We start from the raw sequence: 17,797 nt of genomic DNA on the forward strand, positions 1-17,797 counted from the left end.
TCACTAACTCTCACCATCCCCTCACTAACTCTCACCATCCCCTCACTAACTCTCACCATCCCCTCACTAACTCTCACCATCCCCTCACTAACTCTCACCATCCCCTCACTAACTCTCACCATCCCCTCACTAACTCTCACCATCCCCTCACTAACTCTCACCATCCCCTCACTATCTCTCACCATCTCCTCACTAACTCCCACCATCCCCTCACTAACTCTCACCATCCCCTCACTAACTCTCAGCATCCTCTCAATAACTCTCACCATCCCCTCACTAAATCTCACCATCCCCTCACTAAATCTCACCATCCCCTCACTAACTCTCACCATCCCCTCACTAACTCTCACCATCCACTCACTCACTCTCACCATCCCCCCACTAACTCTCACCATCCCCTCAGTAACTCTCAGCATCCTCTCAATAACTCTCACCATCCCCTCACTAACTCTCACCATCCCCTCACTAACTCTAACCATCCCCTCACTAACTCTCAGCATCCTCTCAATATTTCTCACCATCCCCTCACTAACTCTCACCATCCCCTCACTAACTCTAACCATCCCCTCACTAACTCTCACCATCCCCTCACTAACTCTCACCATCCCCTCACTAACTCTCACCATCCCCTCACTAACTCTCACCATCCCCTCACTAACTCTCACCATCCCCTCACTAACTCTCACCATCCCCTCACTAACTCTAACCATCCCCTCACTAACTCTCACCATCCCCTCACTAACTCCCAGCATCCTCTCAATATTCTCACCATCCCCTCACTAACTCTCACCATCCCCTCACTAACTCTCACCATCCCCTCACTAACTCTCACCATCCCCTCACTAACTCTCACCAACCCTCACTAACTCTCACCATCCCTCACTAACTCTCACCATCCCCTCACTAACTCTCACCATCCCCTCACTAACTCTCACCATCCCCTCACTAACTCTCACCATCCCCTCACTAACTCTCACCATCCCCTCACTAACTCTCACCATCCCCTCACTAACTCTCTAACCATCACCCGTCACTAACCTCAACCAACCCCCTCACTAACCCTCACTAACCCTCACTAACCTTCACCACCCTCTCACTATCCTCATACCACCATCTCACTAACCCTGTACACTATCTCCCTCCCTAACCCTATAAATATTCACTAACCCTATACATCCCCTCTATAACCCTACCCTCACTAACCCTATACAATACCCCTCACTAACCCTGTTACACTATCCCTCTCTATAACCCTATAAAATACCCTCCACTTACCCTATACACTATCCCCTCTCTAACCCTATACAATACCCCTCACTAACCCTGTACACTATCCCCTCCCTAACCCTATAAAATAGCCCTCACTAACCCTGTACACTATCCCCTCCCTAACCCTATAAAATACCCCCACTAACCCTATACACTATCCCCTCCCTAACCCTATAAAATACCCCTCACTAACCCTGTACACTATCCCCTCCCTAACCCTATAAAATACCCCTCACTAACCCTGTACACTATCCCCTCCCTAACCCTATAAAATACCCCTCACTAACCCTGTACACTATCCCCTCCCTAACCCTATAAACCTAAAATAAAATACCCTCCTCACTAACCTGTACACTATCCCCTCCCTAACCCTATAAAATACCCCTCACTAACCTGTACACTATCCCCTCCCTAACCCTATAAAATACCCCTCACTAACCTGTACACTCCCTCCCTAACCCTAAATACCACTACTAACCCTACCTAACCCTCCTAAAATACCCCTCACTAACCCTGTAACACTATCTCCTCCTAACCCTATAATACCCCTCACTAACCCTGTACACTATCCCCTCCCTAACCCTATAAAATACCCCTCACTAACCCTGTACACTATCCCCTCCCTAACCCTACCCCTCACTAACCCTGTACACTAACCCCTCCCTAACCCTATAAAAATACCCCTCACTAACCCTGTATACTATCCCTTCACTAACCCTATATACTACCCCTTCCTAACCCTGTAACTATACCCTCCACTAACCCTATACACTATCTCCTAACCCTATACAATACCCCTCACTAACCCTGTACACTATCCCCTCCTAACCCTATAAAATACCCTCACTAACCTGTACACTCCTCTCACTAACCCTATAAATAAGCTACCCCTCACTACCCTATATAAATACCCTCACTAACCCTGTACACTATCCCCTCCCTAACCCTTTAAAATACCCCCACTAACCCTGTACACTATCCCCCTCCCTAACCCTATAAAATACCCCTCACTAACCCTGTACACTATCCCCCCTCCCTATAACCCTAACTATAAAATACCCCTCACTAACCCTGAACACTATCCCCTCCCTAACCCTATAAAATACCCCTCACTAACCCTGTACACTATCCCCACTCCCTAACCCTCATAATTATACCCTCCTACCCCTCACTAACCCTGTACACTATCCCCTCCCTAACCCTATAAAATACCCCTCACTAAACCCTGTACACTATCCCCTCCCTAACCCTATAAAATACCCCTCACTAACCCTGTACACTATCCCCTCCCTAACCCTATAAAATACCCCTCACTAACCCTGTACACTATCCCCTCCCTAACCCTATAAAATACCCCTCACTAACCCTGTACACTATCCCCTCCCTAACCCTATAAAATACCCCTCACTAACCCTGTACACTATCCCCTCCCTAACCCTTTATAATATACCCCTACTAATCCTGTACACTATCCACTCACTAACCCTACCTACAACCCTGTACACTAATCCCTTATACTCCTAACCTACACCTTCACTAACCCTATATACTACCCTTCACTAACCCTATACTTCACTAACCCCGTATAACCCTTCACTAACCCTATACTCAACCCCTTCACTAACCCTGTATACTTCCCCTCACTAACCTCACTAACCCTATATACTATCCTACACTAACCCTATATACTACCTACCCTATATACTACCCTACACTAACCCTGTATACTACCCCTTCACTAACCCTGTATACTACTTCTCACTAACCCTATATACTACCCCTTCACTAACCCTGTATATTAACCCTTCACTTACCCTGTACACTACCCACCCACCCCCCACTAACCCTGTACACTATCCCCTCCCTTAACCCTATAAAATAGCCCTCACTAACCCTATACACTATCCCCTCCCTAACCCTATAAAATACCCCTCACTAACACTGAACACTATCCCCTCCCTAACCCTATAAAATACCCCTCACTAACCCTGTACACTATCCCCTCCCTAACCCTATAAAATACCACTCACTAAACCTGTACACTATCCCCTCCCTAACCCTATAAAATACCGCTCACTAACCCTGTACACTATTCCCTCCCTAACCCTATAAAATACCCCTCACTAACCCTGTACACTATCCCCTCCCTAACCCTTTAAAATACCCCTCACTAACCCTGTACACTATCTCCTCCCTAACCCTATAGAATACCCCTCACTAACCCTGTACACTATCCCCTCCCTAACCCTTTAAAATACCCCTCACTAACCCTGTACACTATCCTCTCACTAACCCTATATACTACCCCTACTAATCCTGTATACTACCCCTTCACTAACCCTGTATACCTCCCCTTCACTAACCCTATATACTACCCTTCACTAACCCCGTATACTTCCCTTCACTAACCCTATACTCAACCCCTTCACTAACCCTGTATACTTCCCCTCACTAACCCTATATACTATCCTACACTAACCCTATATACTACCCTACACTAACCCTGTATACTACCCCTTCACTAACCCTGTATACTACTTCTCACTAACCCTATATACTACCCCTTCACTAACCCTGTATATTAACCCTTCACTTACCCTGTACACTACCCACCCACCCCCCCACTAACCCTGTACACTATCCCCCCACTAACCCTGTATATTACCTCTTCACTAACCCCTCTCTGCTATCCGCCATCACCCTGCCCTTTCTGCTGTCCTCGGTATTACACTTTCCCCCCGGAATTCCACCTAATCTGTACTGGATTAGACTATATCTAAATTGCCCGTTACCAGTGGGGAGCTAAATATAATTAGTTTTGGAGGAAGATACAGACAATGTATCTGCTACAGTAATAAGTTTATACAGACAATGTATCTGCTACAGTAATAAGTTTATATCAAATACTTACCTTAATACCTATTCACAAGCTTTTGTGAAATTGTAACTCTTCAGGATGGAGATAGAATAAAACCTACTTCCGGTGTTTTCAAATTAAATTTTCTATATTTATAGAGCTTAAATATTTCACTGTGTTATAGAAATTGTTTTGTAATCAATGGTATGCACATACGATAAAAACAGAAAATGACGCCCGTCTCATAATGGCCATGTATTAGTGGAGCATATCAGAGCATATCATATTGGTCTTATAGACCCCGACCACCCGCGTCACCCACATATCTTCTTCTGTATTAGCATACAGTATGTTGATACAGACATCTAAAACCGGTTTACTCTATGTATACTAAATACAATTCCTAATTTACATTTTCTGTACACAAAAATGTACAAGATATCCACTACTGCTAAATTTAGGTGCACGTGTTTTTCACGTGCTAGTCGAAGTACATAATTGCACCCGAAGTGGTTCTACAAGTGGGGTTCTTTTTGTAATATATGCCACTAAGAAGGGGTCTGATATGATTACTTGGCTGTAACCAGGAGTCCAGTTAGTTAATATGTGTAATATGCGGTACATTTGTCGCAGCGCCGTACATTTGTCACAGCGCCGTACATTTGTCGCAGGGCTGTACATTTGTCGCACCGCTATACATTTGTCGCACCGCTATACATTTAATTTAACACCGTACAATTTATCGTCATGTGTTTACCCATTAGTTGTGCAATGTTTTAAGTGTTTAGGCAACGTATACAGTTTGTTTAACGTACGATTAAAGATATAATATTTCATCGAAACAAAATGAAGATTGGATCACGATTGCGCGTAGCACCATGTGCTACTGCCGTTGACATTTGTGTTTCGACGTATGCTAAATGAGATGGGATAAAATCAATTTGAATGGTCTTTTATTTAGCATCAACCAGAAAGTATCTAGTCAGGAGCCTATTACACTGAATCCACACAATAAACAACTTAAATCCCAGTATAGAGCTTCCTGACTGACATGCCACACACTTTTATCGAATTCGTACTTAAACCATATTGTTCATTATACTTTGGTATATGATAAATGCCTGGTACAAATTCTCTACTACATACTCTGTACTGTACATACATAGTTTATTATAGTAGTTTTTAATTACCCTGGTACTTCAAACATTCACTAGCATGGAAATTATTTAATAAATTAGTGGGTTTTCAGTGATTATCTACTTCGGTTTTTTTTAACAATTTAAGCGTTTATCACAAACAAACCTCTCTGATAAGTTGTTCCAAACCGATGCAATTTGTATTTAATAGTCGATTTTCCAATTATACGAGTCTTAAGCGGCACGCCTATTTTCTTCAATGATATATGCGATATGCCAGACAAACGCGAAGCGAAAGTAGGTTTTCGCTACATGCAGACAATGCGAAAACTGGCCTGAAATGGAGTAAAAATAGGGTAAAACATCCTTGTTGGGGAATCTGCAATAGTGAATCCATGTTTAGTAGCAAAGAATAAATACACAGGGTCACGTTGACTAACTTCATTTGATCATACAATGACGTCATAGCAGCAGAAACATACGAAGCTGTCCGAACATCTTAGTGGAGAAATACCTGTGCGTATTTGTTTTCGTTCTTTTTTGAAAGTATTGTACCTTTTAATATAGAGTGGAACTCGGTTAATACGAACTCGAAGGGACGGAGATAAAACTTCGAGTTATCCGAGTGTTCGAATTAAGCGAGTTCTCATGTATACAGCAGTGACTAGGATTGACTGAAACAATTCCCTGGGACCATCGTACTGGTAAATGTATTTATATACCACACTGTAATGACGAGAGATTCCATTTCATGACGTTTTATAATAAGTTTTGAAACTTTTTCAAATCTAAATATCAATAGTAATTCATTTCCTTTATAATGAACTGCCCAAAGTTGCAGCCCACTTTAACTAAATACGTTTGCTTATTTCATGTATGGAAAGAAAAGTTGATCACATCCTTTCATCTTAGGTCTGGAATTCACAGCAGGTGCAGTACCTGACGAATTATTTGATGTATCTTGTTTTATGTTTTATGTTGATGCTCTTTAATGCGATGTTTCAATTTCTTAGCGAACATCTTAGGATTGACTTGATGTCAAATTGCAGCTACAAAATTGTATTTTATGTCTAGGAATTAAAGGGGATGTATTATATAACTGCATCATCTCATCATAACCTGTTGCAGCTGGTATTGTATACGTACATGTAATTATACCTCGTGATTTATAATACCGTGTATATATGTCTTATGGGTCTGATACCCCTCCTCTGGCTTCACATCTCTATATCAATTAAAAAGACTGTATTGGGTGTCGGCTCCGCTTCGCCCAATACAACCTTTTCATTGACCCAATATCTTTTCGTATTATCCCCGTAAAACACTAATAATTCATAATATCCTACTTCAATGAAGTGGCTTCAATTTTACTATGAGATAGTCAAGGGATGGATATTACGTCAGTAATAGTAACCCATGGAGTATTGAGGATGTAGCTTAAAAAGATTTTCATTTTTTAATTACCTTCCTTTGTTGGTGGTTTTATAGAAAATCACATAGACTAAAATCCTGATATGACTTCAAAACTCTGGTATATTTTCCATAACCTAATGAAATTGGTCTCGTTTGAGAATAACAACAAGAGTTATCTCCCATTTCTCTTCTCTTCATTTTATCCGCGACACTCCTTCAGGTGTCGCCCAACTAGTATCCTACTTCAACAAGACGTCTATTTAAGGATTAATTTGAATATATTTTTTATGTTATGGAGATATAACACTAAATCTGAATGTACTTTAAATAGTAAACTATATATGTAAGATCTTTGTGTTATATCTCCATAACATAAAAAATCTATTAAAATCAATCCTTATAATTCAATTTACTAAGCAGAATCTTTTTAGTATTCAAACTTCATTTTGGGACTCTTTTGTTTATGAAATCATTAAAGCCTTCATCTCAGCCAATTAGAAGCGATGTTACATACTGCGACGCTGTTTTTTTTCCTTTATGGGCTGATAAAGTAATTGTAAGCCAATAAAAATGCTCGTTACAAAAAAAAAAAAAAATGTGTAGGACATTAAAGATTATTGTGAAAGTCAGTTACAAGATAATTATAGAAGTTTGCATAGCACCTAGTAAACTCTCGTCTAGATCATTACAACTGGCCGGGAGTCCTCACCACCGGCCTTAACTTCAACAGAGAGAGCTTTAGTGATGCTACTCAGGTTTCTGATCTGACGGCAAGGAGATGACGAGAAAATGATTGATGACAACAAAAAACGTTTGATTACCGACAGCTCTGTAATTCATCTCAAACGTAGGCTGTTAAATCCGGAATTTTCTACAGGTGCTTGGGTTCGGTCGTTAGAATGTACAGTACTTCAGTGTTGTAGTGGCCGACATTTAAAGACATTTATACATGTAATCCGACATTTAGTCTTTATCCCCTTCACTGACAGGCTCTGATAACCAAATGATGCAGGAAGTTAATATTCTATAAATTGAAATAAAATTTATACCCCGATGACCGACTTTTCACAAAAATCTCTGAATTCTTAGTAGTAGTTTACGAGTCGTTAAGGATATTGCCCTGCTACTTTAAGCCCTGTAATCTAGGTCACAGTGACCAAGAGGTTATGGATATTGCCCTGCTACTTTAAGCCCTGCAATCTATTGCCCTGCTACTTTAAGCCCTGTAATCTAGGTCACAGGAGGTTAAGGATATTGCCCTGCTACTTTAAGCCCTGCAATCTAGGTCATAGTGACCTAGTGGTTAAGGGTATTGCCCTGCTACTTTTAGCCCAGTAATCTAGGTCAAGGTGACCGAATGGTTAAGGTTATTGCCCTGCTACTTTAAGCCCTGCAATCTATTGCCCTGCTACTTTGAACCCTATAATCTAGGTCACAGGAGGTTAAGGATATTGCCCTGCTACTTTAAGCACTGTAATCTAGGTCACAGTGACCGAGAGGTTAAGGATATTGCCCTGCTACTTTAAGCACTGTAATCTAGGTCACAGTGACCGAGAGGTTAAGGATATTGCCCTGCTACTTTAAGCCCTGCAATCTATTGCCCTGCTACTTTGAACCCTATAATCTAGGTCACAGGAGGTTAAGGATATTGCCCTGCTACTTTAAGCACTGTAATCTAGGTCACAGTGACCGAGAGGTTAAGGATATTGTCCTGCTACTTTAAGCACTGTAATCTAGGTCACAGTGACCGAGAGGTTAAGGGTATTGCCCTGCCACTTTAAGCACTGTAATCTAGGTCACAGTGACCGAGAGGTTAAGGATATTGCCCTGCTACTTTAAGCACTGTAATCTAGGTCACAGTGACCGAGAGGTTAAGGATATTGCCCTACTACTTTAAGCCCTGCAATCTATTGCCCTGCTACTTTAAGCACTGTAATCTAGGTCACAGTGACCGAGAGGTTAAGGATATTGCCCTGCTACTTTAAGCACTGTAATGTAGGTCACAGTGACCGAGAGGTTAAGGATATTGCCCTACTACTTTAAGCCCTGCAATCTATTGCCCTGCTACTTTAAGCACTGTAATCTAGGTCACAGTGACCGAGAGGTTAAGGATATTGTCCTGCTACTTTAAGCACTGTAATCTAGGTCACAGTGACCGAGAAGTTAAGGATATTGTCCTGCTACTTTAAGCACTGTAATCTAGGTCACAGTGACCGAGAGGTTAAGGATATTGCCCTGCCACTTTAAGCACTGTAATCTAGGTCACAGTGACCGAGAGGTAAAGAATATTGCCCTGCCACTTTAAGCCCTGTAATCTAGGTCACAGGAGGTTAAGGATATTGCCCTGCTACTTTAAGCCCTGTTATCTAGGTCAAGGTGACCGAATGGTTAAGGATATTGCCCTGCTACTTTAAGCCCTGCAATCTATTGCCCTGCTACTTTGAACCCTATAATCTAGGTCACAGGAGGTTAAGGATATTGCCCTGCTACTTTAAGCCCTGCAATCTAGGTCACGGTGACCGAGTGGTTAAGGATATTACCCTCCTACTTTAAGCCCTGTAATCTAGGTCACAGGGGTTAAGGATATTACCCTGCTACTTTAAGTCCAGTAATCTAGGTCACAGGGGTTAAGGATATTACCCTGCTATTTTAAGCCCGGTTATCTAGGTCACAGTGACCGAGAGGTTAAGGGTATTGCCCTGCTACTTTTAGCCCAGTAATCTAGGTCAAGGTGACCGAATGGTTAAGGATATTACCCCGCTACTTTAAGCCCTGTAATCTAGGTCACATGAGGTTAAGGGTATTGCCCTGCTACTTTAAGCCCAATAATCTAGGTCAAGGTGACCGAGAGGTTAAAGATATTGCCCTGCTACTTTAAGCCCTGTAATCTAGGTCACAGTGATCGAGAGGTTAAAGATATTGCCCTGCCATTTTAAGCCCTGTAATCTAGGTCGCAGGAGGTTAAGGATATTGCCCTGCTACTTTAAGCCCTGTTATCTAGGTCAAGGTGACCGAGAGGTTAAGGATATTGCCCTGCTACTTTAAGCCCTGTAATCTAGGTCAAGGTGACCGAGAGGTTAAAGATATTGCCCTGCTACTTTAAGCCCTGTAATCTAGGTCACAGTGACCGAGAGGTTAAAGATATTGCCCTGCCACTTTAAGCCCAGTAATCTAGGTCACAGTGACCGAGAGGTTAAAGAATATTGCCCTGCTACTTTAAGCCCTGTAATCTAGGTCACAGTGACCGAGAGATTAAAGATATTGCCCTGCCATTTTAAGCCCTGTAATCTAGGTCGCAGGAGAGTTAAGGATATTGCTCTGCTACTTTAAGCCCTGTAATCTAGGTCACAGTGACCGAGAGGTAAAGAATATTGCCCTGCTACTTTAACCCCTTTAATCTAGGTCACACGAGGTTAAGGATATTGCTCTGCTACTTTAAGCCCTGTAATCTAGGTCATAGTGACCGAGTGGTTAAGGGTATTGCCCTGCTACTTTAAGCCCAGTAATCTAGGTCACGGTGACCGAGAGGTAAAGAATATTGCCCTGCTACTTTAAGCCCTGTAATCTAGGTCACAGGAGGTTAAGGATATTGCTCTGCTACTTTAAGCCCTGTAATCTAGGTCACAGTGACCGAGAGGTAAAGAATATTGCCCTGCTACTTTAACCCCTTTAATCTAGGTCACACGAGGTTAAGGATATTGCTCTGCTACTTTAAGCCCTGTAATCTAGGTCATAGTGACCTAGTGGTTAAGGTTTTTGCCCTGCTACTTTAAGCCCAGTAATCTAGGTCACGGTGACCGAGAGGTAAAGAATATTGCCCTGCTACTTTAAGTCCAGTAATCTAGGTCACAGTGACCGAGTCGTTAAGGATATTACCCTGCTACTTTAAGCCCTGTAATCTAGGTCAGAGGAGGTTAAGGATATTTTTTTTATATTTTGTATGCATATCACTTCTTGCACATACAACATGTAACTGAGCTGTATAAAAGATATATACATGTATGCATCAGGGCTAACATCAGGTATTACTATTGACTTATAAAGTGTTATGTAGCTTGTATGGTTGGCATGATATGCGAAAAAAATGTAAATGAAAAAATGTACATTTGAGTAACAAGTCTACAGGGTTGGTAAACTGTAACATATTTCTGTTACTAAATAAAAACCATGTCGTTATGTTTACTGGTGCCTACAGCAGGTACAAGGGACTTTCGTTTGGCCGGATTCGACTTTTCAAAAGCATACTCATAAACAAAAAGCAAATGCAAAAGATCACTAGTTAGGAGCTAACAGGAACGTTAAGTAAGGTATCGTATTAACAAAACAAAAAAATACAGATTATAAAAGGCCCACTACCTTTCCAAAACGGATTTGAATTTTTAAAATGGGAATGTAAAACGAGATCGATAATTTTGTAGCGTCGCAAAAGTTATTAACTTAGCGTTAATACTACACGTATTATCACCTTCTGATTAAAATAAATAAAATATTAATTTCCATAACGCAGGTCGTCTTATGTTTCCCGCCGTCGTCCTAAATACCGCGCGGTAGTTTACTATCATTGCGCCAGACGGTAAAGCAGCGAAATGACTCTGCACTGTTATCTTATATTCATCAGGAAATCTTGCATATGTTTGGTGTTGTAAACTCATCTTAGGCCATTGGTATATATTTTCTGATGTTTTTAATGTTTTTAAGAAACCTTTTTATTTTGCTCTGGAAAAGTAGTGGGCCTTTAATATAAAATTAATATGTATGCATCTATTCCGTATATTATTTGCATATTACAGAGTTATCTGTCATTGCAGGTAGGTATTGATTGTAATGTCATGTGTTTGCTAACATAACGTCATACTTTTCGGAGAAAACGGCGTGAAATTGCGCTCACAAAAAATGACGTAACAATCGATACCTACTCGCAAGGGAGCTAACTCTGTAATGTGCAAAGACGGGATATAAATAGTACAAAATCTATCGTAACAAAGATAATCATATTATCTAACCAATCATAAAACAACGGTAATTTTTTTTTTGAATGAAGAAAGAATTAAATTTAAAATCTACACACTATATTACCGTGTATAACTCTTAAGCATTGATGTCTGTATTTTTTAATTTTATCGGGATATGAAAAAAAGTTGTTTGCAAACTGTGTGAATCCGCGTAGTAGATTCTCACAAAAATCTGCAAACAATTTTTTTTTTCATATCCCGATATAAAACTAAAAAAATAGTGACATCAATACTTATAATTAATTTTATACTCTATTTGATAAAATGAAGTATTTTTAAATGTAACATTATAGTGGTTTTTCAAGGGATTCTTTTTTTCCGAATCAATACTCAACGTCAATGTCTCTATTGTGATGTCACGATAACGTCGGGGTTTCGCGACATTCTCGGATTTTTTTCATAGTGGTATATCTAAACAACACGCAAGTAAAACCTGAAGTAACGATAGATCTATTTTCTATGTGTGCTTTACGATATCACTTTCATGATTATATGCTTAATTAGAATTAAAGATAATTTGATAATAAATATAATTGACTGCAAATCTGACCCTAGGTAGGAATAATAATGTGAGCATAATTTTCTGATTAGAAAAAATTAGCAATAATTCTCGCGCCATAGAAAAACTTCCTGCTTTAAATTTTGATCATACATTGAACACCAGTTATTCGTTTATTTTCTACATTGAATTGAGTTCTACATATATTTTTTTCAATAAAATTAAATGATATGTAGATGTATGTTCCATTGCAAAGTTTCTCACAATCACCATAAATCTGTGATTGTTCTACAGGCAAGTTTGAACCACACAAAACAGTAGATACGTTTGTCTGACATAAAGAATACTGAGTTATTCTGTATTCAATTCTCGCAGAATACTTCCTATGTGTTTATATCTATTCTTTGTTTATAAATGTGTAAGTTATAATGTAAACTGTTTTAAGAATAAGTTCAAAATTTTAAAGCTTACACGGACCGCATTTGTAACATGTAAAAATAATACAATGGACACAAGTAGAAAGATATAGGTCACTTCAGTAGATTGGGCAATTGTACCACCCTTAAAGGTCTATTTAAGTATCAGTGCAATATGCGTTGATTTAAAGATGGAATTTTATGTAGTTGTACTCAGTTCTCCATAAACATATTTTATTTCACGCTTTTCCATGGTTGTATACGTCGGCAATATCGCGTGTGAATGATGTATCACCGACCTATTATCAAGATGTCCCGACATATTACCACAAGCCCTCCACCTCTGGGATGCGGGTTCGAATCCCATGTGGGGCAGTTGCCAGGTACTGACCGCTGGTCGGTGGTTTTTCTCCGGGTACTCCGGCTTTCCTCCACCAACAAACCTGGCACGTCCTTACATGACCCTGGCTGTTAATAGGACGTAAAAATAAACAAACCGCGTGTGAATGATGTATCACCGACCTATTATCAGCTGACTGACTAGCTGTATTTATTAAGGTTTAAAATCAGAGATCTGCGAGAGAGATATTCATTTTTATCACATAATCCACCTGATATCCAGTGATTTCGCCCGTGTAATATATTTGCATGTGTCACTAGTGTAATATGACATGGAGAGATTTTCATTGGCTAGAACTCATTGTGACGTCAGAAAGAAACAAGAAAATGACGTCGGAAAAAATGACGTGACGTATGTATGGAAGTTTATCTGTAAGGAGTCATTAAGGGTGAGCACCTCTGAGAAGTCAAAATTTTCCTGTATTAAACTTTTTTTCTCGTATAGAATTTTAGAAATAGAAGTTCATATACCATAGAAGAAATGGAAGAAAAAAACATACGTCCGTGCTCGTTTTTGAACTGTTGTCACTCAAAGATACCTATTTGACAAAATATTGGATTTTATGGGAATTCTGCCGTTTTGACCATATACACCAGAGAATAAAGCTATAATTTCCTAATGAGGTGTTTGATATGCATGGATATTTGCATAATTTATTTTCCAGTGGTCTTCTTTAACAATATATCAGGTATGATTAATAAGACTCATATTTTTTCTCAGAATAACGACATATACTACCCCTACCCCTTAGTTTTGAGCTAAAAAATACACCATTTTCAGCGATTTTTGCCAGATTTAACCCTTTGTAGAAGAGGGGCCGCGGTGGCCGAGTGGTTAAGATGTACCGTCATATTACCACATGTCCTCCACCTCTGGGTCGCGAGTTCGAATCCCATGTGGGGCAGTGGCCAGGTACTGGTCGCTGGTCGGTGGTTTTTCTCCGGGTACTCCGGCTTTCTTCCACCAACAAACCTGGCACGTCCTTAAATGACCCTGGCTGTTAATAGGACGTTAAACTAATTAAATCAAATTAAACCTTTATAGAAAAAAGTTCTGGCATTTAACGTTTGGAAATATTTTGAATATCAATAAGGAAAAGGTTGTTCTTTTTAAATCAGACTTTCAAATGGGGAGGGGGGACCCTGCGTGCTTACTTTTTTGCCCCATTTCAATATCTGTTATTTTCCAATATTTTAGAGGAAAAACATAAAGTGCTCAAATTACCGTTAAAGATGCTCCACCGCTGACAAATGGTATTTTTACTATCAAAAACAGGAGCAGACGATTTAGTGTTTTTCTACATTTACAAAAGTCACTTACTTTACACCATTACCACCATTAAAAAGTTTGAGCTTCTTATTTTAATTCAAGTTAGAAATATGAATAATAATGAATTACATCCCGCAAAAATCCGTGGCACTCTATCCTATATGGAATGAAGTACTGATTGCGCATGCACCAAAGGCAAAATAAATAACGTTATTTTATTTTTTTTCTGTTAATTAGACATATATATACACACGATTAAACACCAATTATTGTTGAAATGATGAATATCATTTATGCTCTGTCGGCGGTGGAACATCTTTTAATGTTAAAATAAAGTGACAAAAGCGTATCAATTCACACATTAATGCTTAATATTTTAGTTAACACCAAACTAGTAAAGAATTACAACAAAAATTAGCTCGATACTGCCAAAAATAGTGACGCAGTGATGATTTAAGTAAAAGCAATTTAAGCCAAAAAATGGTAAACCTGTGGCTCTACTCTATGGGAACTGCATTATACATTAAAATGGTAAACCTGTGGCTCTACTCTATGGGAACTGCATTATACATTAAAATGGTAAACCTGTGGCTCTACTCTATGGGAACTGCATTATACATTAAAATGGTAAACCTGTGGCTCTACTCTATGGGAACTGCATTATACATTAAAATGGTAAACCTGTGGCTCTACTCTATGGGAACTGCATTATACATTAAAATGGTCATTTGTAGCCAATGTTACGGTATTTACACGAAACCTATACAAACACAGTGTATGTTAAGGGCGCGAGATGTAGCTGTGAGTGGAAACCGGAGTACCCAGAGAAAAATCATCAATTAGACAGGTCCCCTAATACAAATGTATTACAAACATTCGATCCATTCGGCATTAGATCATGGTATCTGTACTTGTTCTCCTGTGTAGAAATCTGGGTCCCTGTATTAAGTTTCCTTGTACAGGCTTTAGGAGTTAATAAATCATTAAAGTCAGCTCACGACCTGGCAGTGGATTGTGTAATTCGGTAATATTTATAGAAATGAGTGTCATTTGAGAATTCTGTCAATATCGTCAGTTATAATGCGTTTTTGTCTAAATTCCTCAAACTGTCACGGTTCTAGAGTTTTATTTGAATTGAGATGTCAATTAATGAAAGTTTGCGTCTAAATCATCTGGGAGTTCCATATTGATTTCCATGACGAGGTTGTTTCTATGTAGTTAAGTCTCAAAATGCAAGACTTAGTTTCGTATAAAATCACTATACCAAAGTCTTGTGGCGAGGATCGCATGCTCCTTAATGCAGGACTTTTTGCAAAACAGAGTTCCAAACTCATTCTTAGTGTAAAAAGTCCGAAACAGCGAGAAATTCGATTTATCGAAGTTCGAATCGTAGAGGTTTGACTGTACATGTGAACATTTACGTTGTATTTACTCTGCGTCTCATTTTTCGCTACATATTTTATCTTATTACAGAGTTATATATATATCTATATATAGGTTGAATATATTATTGATATCATCAAACTTCACATTCCTCTCCGGTACTAGAAACATTAAACGCATGTGACATATCAGATTAGTGCTACATGTATCTCCATATCAAAACATGACGAATTTCCAAACGACGGCGCTTCATTTGATTATGAAACAAATGTCGATAAGTTTAACGTCAATACATCAATTCCTTAGGGCCGAGAAGAGTTTTCTTAAGAAAATCTTTCCCAGGCTTTCTATCTGTTCTACAAATTATATATCTGTACAAAACTGTGACGATTGTTTTTCAAAGTTGATGCCGTGACTCTTCTCTAAATCTCGTACCTTATTTCTTCACGTGAAATTCACGTTTTTTCCCGGTTCACGTGAAATTCACGTGAAGAAAATTGACTGTGTATGGAGCGTGTGGTTCCTATTGCTTTGAGTAGATGTCTGGACACGGCAGCCCTTTGAGACGGTTTTGTATTTCACAACTTGAAATCAACATCTTCCAATATTAAGTATAATGAAATAAATTCGACAATAAGCATGGATGATGTACGTTCACAGAAAATACAAAAACGTGTGTGTATCAATCATGTCCTTATCATAAAAGTGATCATTAAATAGCCTTTGTTAACAGTGAATATAAACTGTTGATATTAAATCCTACAACATCTTTACCATTTAGCTTTCCAATCTTTACAAATAATACATAGCAAAGTTTGACTTTCAACTTTTGCCGGCAAACAATTGGCATTCGATAACATTGCAGTTGTTTCTGCAAGTGAAACGGATCTTGTGAAAATATCCGGCACTGAGAGAAAATAAATGTATACATGCCTTAGTATACAATGTCTACTTCTGAGAGAAATATTACAAACACTTCTGACAAATGTTACTGCAATAAACTCGTTTTCACGAATTCTGTAAATAAATAAATAAATGATCGATATTCAAAACGAGCAGGATAAGTAATTACTGCATGGTTACAGTATCTATGCAACATTCCTCAAAATATCGCCCAAAATGTGGAAACATGAATTAAATATGAAGAATGTCAGAGCGGAGCCGGGCTACATAAAATTTACACGGGCTCCATTATCATTATAACCTCATAACCCCAACAAAATAAAAATCTATTCCTTCTATGTACAGTTCTCCAATATATTTTTTAAATATATTTATTCTTTATTCTCGCGACATTTGAATATCTTTTTATTAAAATACCCATATTTTGTTCTCTCCCGTCATCGTCAACGAATTCGATTGAATAGCTGATTGGAATCTAGTCATTTATATGTTCCCACCAAAAGTGGGGTCATGATCCCACGTTGCTACGCCAGCGACTATTCCCGCACGTGTTGTACTAGCATTATACACTGATAATATGATATTACTAGAAAGCATGGTTCTTGAGTCCACGTCAGTGCAGACTGTAAATATAAGACTTTAACGTACCGTAACGTAGTCGTTTCTGGGTACGCGTATTTGTGTATAGCGAACAATGTTTATAACGAAGTGATTTCGTTGGTCCCCAGAGGTCTGTTAAATGTGACATTTTTACTTACAGCTCGTATAACTAGTTGTTGTCCGGTTTTGTTATATGAAAACTGGGATAAAACTTATCTATAAAGGATATATGTGCCAGTGGATACTTAGACGACTTTTGAAAGTGTTAAGGGTGAGAGGCTAGAGAATCAGTTCAACTGATCTAAGTCTAAATCTACAATAAAACCACAGAGGCAATTCGACCATAAAAAATAGACAAATAAATCCTTACAACTCAATTTATGAAAGATAAGCTCTTCAAAATTTCGAATTCATTTTGGGACTCTTTTTTTTCCATGAAATCGTAATCCCGTTTGTTCATCCAATCAGAAGCGATGTTACAAACGTCGACGCCATATTTTTCTTTATGGGCTGATAAAGTAAATGCTACGCTAATTCAAATGCTTGTTACAGGCAAAATTATTAGACTACATTGTATAATTTATTCAGGAGCTGACTTTTCCTGGTTAGAGACATGTTCACAGCTCTTACTAAAAGGGGT

Source organism: Argopecten irradians, chromosome 13 (assembly GCF_041381155.1).
Source record: "Argopecten irradians isolate NY chromosome 13, Ai_NY, whole genome shotgun sequence".
Taxonomy (NCBI): domain Eukaryota; kingdom Metazoa; phylum Mollusca; class Bivalvia; order Pectinida; family Pectinidae; genus Argopecten; species Argopecten irradians.